This window comes from Apodemus sylvaticus, chromosome 14, assembly GCF_947179515.1.
Source record: "Apodemus sylvaticus chromosome 14, mApoSyl1.1, whole genome shotgun sequence".
Taxonomy (NCBI): domain Eukaryota; kingdom Metazoa; phylum Chordata; class Mammalia; order Rodentia; family Muridae; genus Apodemus; species Apodemus sylvaticus.
This window is the reverse complement of record NC_067485.1, coordinates 88,746,207-88,753,883: the sequence shown is the minus strand read 5'-3', so window position 1 is coordinate 88,753,883 and position 7,677 is coordinate 88,746,207. Positions and strand designations below refer to the sequence as shown.

Here is a 7,677-nt window from a genome sequence, read left to right as displayed (position 1 = left end):
ATGTGCATTGGAACTCAGCAAGTTAATACAAGGAATCAAAGACTGAGAAACATGCAGAGGATATCCAAGAATAAGACGTAATAAGATGTACACCAGAAAAAGTAAGGTAAAGAGACTGGAAAGATAGCTCAGTGGTTAAGAGCACTTGCTGTGTAACCTGGCTCTGTTCGCACCTAGCACCTCTATTTTGAAACAAACAATTACCTGGTACTCTAGCTCAAATGGAGATGAGCATCCCAAGGTCATTTTTTTTGTTCTTTTGAACAGTTTTTTATTTTTCTGATGATCTCCATCTTCTATAAAGAGAAACCTGTCTTTGATGAGTGGTGAGAGCTACACTTATCTGTGGCTATAAAGGCAAGCATTTAGAATGCTTTGGGGGATAATGCTCATTTAGGAAAATGGCAGTAGCAGGTTCTCCTCTAAAGTCCATCACCTCACCAGCTATGGGTTATGGGCTAGGTTTTCACTAACATGCATATTTTTCCATTGAGTGGGCATTATGTCCAATTAACCAGCTATTGGTTACCCCAAAACATAACTGTCACTTTGCACCCTTAGATACCTCTTCCTGTCTTGGTCATTGCTGTGATTTATACTTGGGAATGTGTTGCCTCCTGACCCCTGGTATCTTTCATTACACCTTTTAGAGAGAACAGAGACTACTGGAGTCCTTAACGTGCAGGAGGCCAATCACAGGTTGGGATCCCTGAAGAACAGGGCCTCCCAGTCAGGTGGTCTACACGCTGGCCTTGGAGGTTATCTGTCAGCAACTTCATTAATCTGTAAGTGGAGGGAAAAGGATCCAGTTCAATTCAAGGCCAGTCTAAGCTACAATACACTGTTAGAAAGAAAAAGGATTAAAAAATGGTGGGTGAGGCTCCACTCCTTTGTTCTTCATTGTTTTCTTCTGTTTCAGCTATCTTTGATGCCCAGAAAAGTCCTACTAGCCTGGATTGGAATCTGGGGCTCATTCACCAAAACTCCCTTCCTCAAGATCTGGCTTTGCATTAAATTGCTACTTTGAAAACTTTATATATGGTCTACCAACCTGGCAGATGCAGAAGCAGGAATGTGTAAGAATAGCTTCATTGCACATTGAGAGGTTATGTGAAACAAGAGGTTAGACAACACAGTATGCCTTCATTACTGTGTACAATCAAAGAACTTTTATGACTATGGTCTTGAGGACCAACTAATTACTGAGAAGCACATCAGAGAGAATACCAGATTTTCAGGATCTGACCATAATTTCATAGATAGGAGAAAGTCAGAGAAGAGTCAGTCCTGATAGGAGTTTGGACCATTATTTTATCACATTGAGAAATGTCCAGAACCATGTGTTTTGGGTCCTCTGCATGAGAGATCAGTCCCTAGGAATTTCTTAGTACCCAGAAGGAATATTCCTGTTTGTCACTCCTGGAACAAACAAAATATGAACTCCTCATCTTCATAGAAATAATGTGCACCACAGTCAGAACAGAAATTGGAATCAAAGCAGATTGACTTGGGCTGCCTTACGGCCATGAGTTTAGCACAAAACTGAGAAAATTTCTCTGTTTCAACATAATTCAACTCATTATAGACCTCTACTAGAGCAGGGTACATTTCTGTGGTCAGCTGGCTCAGAGCAGTATTGTGGAGCATAAAGTCCTTCAGGACATCCATGGAGATGTCATTGTCATACAAATTAATGCTAGTGAGTTGGGAGTACTGGTTCAGGGCAGGCAAAAGAATGCTGAGGTGAGAGTCTTTCATCGTACAGTCTTCTAATCCGAGAGTCTGTAGATTATCTGCAACATGCTCTAAGAAATCTCTTAGAGGCATGACATTCAAATAAGTTAAAGAGTCACCTCTTAAGCCCAGATGTTTAAGCTGACTGTAGTTCTAGTGCTGGGCAAATGACTACAGGTCTGACTAAGAGAGCTGGCACAGCGTGATCTTGAGGGACACCAGTGGAGCCTCCAGACACCTGAACAACTCTTTCATGTGGTCTGTGAGAAAACAGACATCATCAATAGTGAGATGCCAGAGACAGCTGAGTTTGGGAAACAGAGAAATGATCTTGGTAGCATTCTGCTTCTCCTCTTGTGTGTAAGTCCTTGTTCCAAAGATGTGTACTAGCATGACTTTCTGAAGATTTCTCATCTTGCTAATGCAAGGTAAAAATTTTGCCAATTTGGACAGTTTCCCCACTGTATTCAGTTCCAACTGCTTGATGAACTCTGGCTATAAAATTTCAATACGTCCCTGACCTTGGACACTTCTATTGTTCTAATCTCCAACTTCTCATAGCACAGATGCAGAAAATCTTTTCTCTCCTTTGCCCACTACAACAAATATGTTCGGTGTTTATCTTCATGCAGAGAAGACATAAAGGAAAGATCATTGAACACTCTTAAACACTGCTTCCTTCTGTATCTTGAGTGGCCCTCCACTACTTGCTTCTTAAGCATAGTTTCCACTAAGTGGTCTCTACCTTCTCTTCCATCCTGCATAGACAAGGAAGCATGGCATCCATTACTCAAGTCAATCAACCACTTGAAGCCTGCACATCTTAGGGCGATACTTCCATTTCAGCCATGTGTCTATTCCATTCAATAGAGCCTGAAAGGTCTGAAAGTTGGGTTTATTAATCAGCAACCTGACATGTGACATGAAGGAAAGAGTAGTTCCAGTATCCCATCAGGATCTTAAGCATTTTGCTTTTTTTTTTTTTTTTTTTTTTTTTTTTTTTTTTTGAGTGTTGGCCTCCTTGAACAGAGGTAGGAAGAATTACCTTGGTAGGTACTCCAGGGCAGAGATGGTCAATACTTCATTCCTCACCAAGCTCTGTGAAGCCAGCTTCAGGAGCTCGGGTGGGGCTTCGAGGACCATTCTGATGGATCTTTAGGAAGATGATCCTAATTAGGACACAGGTGATGGAGTCCTGGGATCTGAGTGTCTTCTCTGGTTCCGAAGATATCCTACTTTGATATTTAATAGAAGAATGTAGGAATGTAGGAAGAATGTAGGAATTACTCTGGGGAACAGGGAGATGGTTTGATGCTATTTTTAGAAGAATGTAGGAATTACTCTGGGGAACAGGGAGATGGTTTGATGCTATTTGTATCTATCTGTAAGGACAAGAACCTGAGCTCAGACCATACACAAAAAGCCAAGCATGGCTGCATGAATCTATCACCCCAACATTTAGGGAGCAGAAATAGGCAGTTTCCAAGAACTCACTGGCTGTCAGTTTACCCAAACTGAGCTTCCAGTAGTACTAGAGACCTTGTCTCAAAAGAATAAGGCAGAGATTTGGTAAAACATTGACTCCTTCTGGTCTCTGCCTATACTCACCACCTGTGACTTAACATCCCACACCCCACACCTCACAATCTACACATGACACATGGAACTGCTCTTACTTTTGCTCTGTTGGAGCAGTGAGCATTGCATAGAGTGCTATTTGTGTGATTTTGTTTAGTGATTTTGGTGTTTTGATTATTATGTGCCAGGAGGACTTTCTGTTCTGGTTCAGTCTGTTTGGAGTTCTGAAGGCTTCTTGTATGTTCATGGGCATCTCTTTCTCTATGTTAGGGAAGTTTTCTCAATTTTGTTGAAGATATTTACTGGGCCTTTAAGATGTAAATCCTCACTCTCGTTTATACCTATAATCCTTAGGTTTGATCTTCTCATTGTGTTTTGGAGTTCCTGGATGTTTTGAGTTAACAGCTTTATGCAGTTTGGATTTTGTTTCAGCATCTGGAGTTCTTTCTTCTATCTCTTGTATTCTGTTGTTGATGCTTGCATCTATGACTCCTGAATTCTTTCCAAGGTTTTCTATCTCCAGAGATGTCTCACTTTGTGATTTCTTTATTTTTTCTACTTCCACTTTTAGATACTGGGTGGTTTTGTTCAGTTCCTTCACTTGATTGTGTTTTCCTGTAATTCTTTAAGGGATTTTTGTGTTTCTTCTTTAAGGGCTTCTGCCTGTTGTCCCATGATCTCCTGTATTTCTTTAAGGGGGTTATTTAAGTCTTTCTTGAAGTCCTCTATCAGCATTATGAGATACGATTTTTAAACCCAACTCTTGCTTTTCTGGTATGTTCAGGTATCTGGGACTTGCTGTGGTGGGAAAACTGATTTCTGATGTTGCCATGGAGCCTTGGTTTCTGTTGGTAGGGTTCTTGTGCTTGCCTTTTGCCATCTGGTGCTAGTTGGTATTGTCTCTGACTGGAGTTTGTTCCTCCTGTGGGCCTGTAAGCCCGTGTCCTTATTCCTCTGAGCTCAAAAGTGAAAGCACTGTGGGGAGATCTCTCTCTCTCTATCTCTTCTAGTGGGCTATACATAAAAGACTGAGGAGCTTCCAGTTTCCCCGATGCAAATGGCAGTGGTCAGCAAGACTTCTGTCCCAGCTGCTCTACTGATCTTAGCCCCTGTGTACCCCTAGCTGGGTCCCCTCCAGAGAGAAGGTAGAGATCACAACTTCTGTGCTCAAAAGTAAAAGCCTGGCTATTATAAATAGGGCTGCTATGAACATAGTGGAGCATATATCCTTATGACATGCTGGGGAATCCTCTGGGTATATGCCCAGGAGTGGTATAGCAGGATCTTTCAGAAGTGACATGCCCAGTTTTCTGAGGACCCACCAGACTGATTTCCAGAGTGGTTGTTCCAATTTGCAACCCCACCAGCAGTGGAGGAGTGTTCCTCTTTCTCCACATCCTCGCCAACACCTGCTGTCTCCTGAGTTTTAATCTTAGCCATTCTGACTGGTGTAAGGTGAATTCTCAGGGTTGTTTTGATTTGCATTTCCCTGACAACTAATGAAGTTGAGCATTTTTTAAGGTGTTTCTCCACCATACGAAGTTCTTTAGATGAGAACTCTTTGTTTAACTCTGTACCCCATTTTTAATAGGGTTATTTGGTTCCCTGGGGTCTACCTTCTTGAGTTCTTTGCATATATTGGATATTAGCCCTCTATCTGATGTAGGGTTGGTGAAGATCTGTTCCCAATTTGTTAGTTGCCAATTTGTCCTTTTAATGGTGTCCTTTGCTTTACAGAAACTTTGTAATTTTATGAGGTCCAATTTGTCAATTCTTGATCTTAGAGCATATGCTATTGGTGTTCTATTCAGGAACTTTCCCCCTGTACCCATGTCCTCAAGGGTCTTCCCCAGTTTCTTTTCTATTAGCTTCAGAGTATCTGGCTTTATGTGGAGGTCCTTGATCCATTTGGAGTTGAGCTTAGTACAAGGAGACAAGGATGGATCAATTCGCATTCTTCTGCATGTTTACCTCCAGTTGAACCAGCAACATTTGTTGAAAAGGATAAACAAATGTTTTAAATTGGCTATATTCTATTTTACTAAATTTGTTATGGCTGTTTCCATGTCCTCTATGAAATTTTCTCTACTCCAAAGTAATGAAGTTTCTGGTGTAAGCTTCAATATTAAAATAGTCAATATATTTCAGATTATTTTAAGTAAAAATAAATAATTAAATAAAAATAAAAAAAAAGTGCATTTCATATTGCTGATCGAGTACTTCAAGAAGGACATAAATAACTCCCTTAAAGAAATACCGGAGAACATGGGTCAACAGGTAGTAGCTGTTAAAGAGGAAACCCAAAAATCCCTTAAAGAAATACAAGAGAATATGGATCCAAAGGAAGAAGCCCTTAAAGAGGAAAGACAAAATTCCCTCAAAGAAATATGGGAGAGCATGGCTTAACAGTTAGAAGTCCTTAAAGAGGTAATACAGAAACCCCATAGGGAATTATGGCAGAACATGGGTCAAGATGCAGAAGCCCTTAAAGAAGAATCAGAAAAATACCTAAAAGAAACACAGGAGAACATGAGTCAACAGGTAGAAGCCCTTAAAGAGGAAACACAAAAAATCCTTAAAGGATTTTAGGAAAAAACAAACAAACAAGTGAAGGAACTGAACAAGACTATCCAGGATCTAAAACTGGAAATAGAATCAGTAAAGAAATTGCAAAGTGAGACATCTCTGAAGATAGAAAACCTTGGAAAGAATTCAGGAGTCATAGATGGAAGCATCAACCACAGAATACAAGAGATAGAAGAACGAATCTCAGATGCTGAAGATTCTATAGAAAACATTGACTCAATAGTCAAACAACATGCAAAGTGCAAAAAGTGTGTAACCCAAACCATTCAAGAAATCCAGGACACAATGAGAAGACAAAACCTAACGATTACAGGTATAGAAGAAAGTGAGCATCTTAAGGGGCCAGTAAATATCTTCAACAAAATCATAAAAGAAAACTTCCCTAACCTAAAGAAAGAGATGCCCATGAAAATACAAGAAGCCTACAGAACTCCAAACAGACTGGACCAGAGCAGAAATTCCTCGTGTCACATAATAATCAAAACACCAAATGCACTAAACAAAGAAAGAATATTAAAAGCAGTAAGAGAAAAAGGTCAAGTAACTTATAAATGCAGACCTATCAGAATTACACCAGACTTCTCACCATAGTCTATGAAAGCCAGAAGATCCTGAGAAGATGTCATACAGACCCTAAGAGAGCATAAATGTTAGTCCAGACTACTATACCCAGCAAAACTTTCAATTAATATAGACGGAGAAAACAAGACATTCCATGACAGAAGCAAATTTACACACTATTTTTCCACAAATCCAGCTCTCCAAAGGATAATGGGTGGAAAATACCAACACAAGGCAGGAAACCACACTGCAGAAAAATCAATAAGGTAGTCTTTCAACAAACCCAATAGAAGATAGCTACACAACCAGAATTTCACCTTTAACTAAGAAGATAACAATAAAAAGAAAGAGCTGTCACCTGGGAGTCTCTGCTAGTGCATGACAAAGACAGAGAGGTACACTCTAAGCCAGCCATTGAACTGAACACAGGGTCCCCAATGGAGGAGCTAGAGAAAGGACCCAAGGAACTGAAGGGGTTTGCAGTGCCATAGGAGGAACAATAATATGAGCCACCCAGTGCTCCCAAAGCTCCCAGGGACAAAATCATCAACCAGAGTACACATGTAATTACCCATGGCTCCAGACACATATGCAGCAGAGGACGGCCTTGTTGGACATCAAAGGGAGGAGAAGCTCTTGGCCCTGGGAAGGCTCAATGTTGCAATATAGGAGAATACCAGGGCAGGGAAGTGGGAGGGGGTTGATTGGGGAACAGGGGGAGGGGAGGTGTTTTATGGGATTTTTCTGGGGAGGGAGGGACTAGGAAAGGAGACAACATATGAAATATAAATAAGGAATATATCTAATATAAAAAAGTAAATAATGAGAACAAAATAAAGGTTTGTTGGAATTACTTTTCTCTGCTTTATTCATAAGAATGAGTGGCTTTTTCCTGTGTGCCTCTTCATTTGCCTTTATCTTTCTGCTCACAAAGAGTTATCAAATTCAAAGCTTCTAGCCTGATCAGTAAGGGGACCAAGAGTCAAAGAAAAAACAACCCAAGCAACTAACTTATTTTCCTAATCCCCTGCTGCTACCAGCAGGAGTTAATTGCTTAAAAAATCCAACCAACCAACTGAATAAACAAACAAACAAAAGAAACAGCAGCCTTTAGCCGCAGAATAGCAAGAGAGAGAGAGAGAGTTTAATTATCAGAGGCTATCAGCTTCTGGCCCCCAAAACAGTAAGAGAGATTTAAGGGCAGAGATTATCAGCCTT

The 7,677-nt window shown here is 40.5% G+C and overlaps 1 pseudogene; it reads right to left on the bottom strand.

Moving 5' to 3' along the window:
- Positions 1–1,413: 1,413 nt before the first annotated feature.
- LOC127664617 (preferentially expressed antigen in melanoma-like protein 7) lies at positions 1,414–2,877 on the bottom strand (annotated as a pseudogene).
- Positions 2,878–7,677: the final 4,800 nt, after the last annotated feature.